Source organism: Octodon degus, unplaced genomic scaffold (assembly GCF_000260255.1).
Source record: "Octodon degus isolate 3935 unplaced genomic scaffold, OctDeg1.0 scaffold00059, whole genome shotgun sequence".
NCBI classification, from domain to species: domain Eukaryota; kingdom Metazoa; phylum Chordata; class Mammalia; order Rodentia; family Octodontidae; genus Octodon; species Octodon degus.
In genome coordinates, this window is record NW_004524635.1 from 6,898,266 (window position 1) to 6,899,429 (window position 1,164).

A 1,164-nucleotide genomic window follows, 5' to 3' on the forward strand; every position below is an offset into this window, starting at 1 on the left:
TACTGGGATAATGGCAAAAAAACCCAAAAAAAAAACCAGTTTACACTTTCAATAGAAATATCAAATTTCCCTTTATAACAATTTTTTTCTAACTATATGCTTTTTAACTATACAGACTTATAGTTAGGCCCTTAAGCCTGGTTGTAAAAGTGCACTAGTTCAGGAAAATTCAAACCATAACCTTTCCAGTCATGGTCTTATAAAATCATGGACGCAGAAGTTATCTTATGAGTCATTCACTCTAATATCCTATCGTGCTTTATACACTGCATCCCTAATCTGGGGTATTCAACCTGTAATTCATAGGAGGTAAGACAGAGAAAAAGAATGGTTTAAAACATCTCTAAACTACCAACCACATTTCTTCACCTTTCATCAGTGAAACACAGCTTAACCTATTCTACAATGCTTCATTGGAAACCAGGTGCTTTTGGCAGGCTTTCAACACACTTGACACAGGTCACAGGATGATAAAGATTTTTTGGTTGTTCTCCACCTGGAATGGGTTTGCTTTCTGTGCTGGCAGCTGGCTGTATCACTCTTGCTCCCTGCAGTTTCTCAACAGCTTGGGCTTCTCTTACCTTTGGAAATTCAGCAAATAGAAATGAGGTGTCCAATGGGAGATTAACAAGAAACAGAAGCATATGAAATAGTTCTACCTTTTCAGCAAAGGAGTTGTGAATATCATTATATATGTATTCCTTTTCAGAAACACTGAAGCTTTTATCACATGAATCCCTTTAATGCTAGGGGCGCTGAGGTTTAGTTGTTGAAGTAGCAAATGACCTTCAACTAGATAAGCCTTAGTTGAGTACTCATTAGATACAAAACATTTTGGATATTACAGCCTGGAAAAAAAAAAAAAAGAAAAGAACACTCCAGGGTGACTGAGGTGATAGAAACCTATAAATATGGAAGTTCTCTAAGCAATTAGCAAATAAAACTGACAGTAAGGAGGAGGAAGAAGAATTCTGCTTGGGGTGGGGTGGGGGCAGCAGGAAAGTGCTTTAGAAAGACTTATTGAGGCTGTGGGGGCAGGTTACTGGGGCTTAAACTGGTTTCCTGCAGAGATTTGATAAATAATTAAAATTGTGAAATAAGAATATCACCAAACTCAGTGATTTCCCTTCTCTCTCTCTCTCTCTCTCTCTCTCTCTCTCTCTC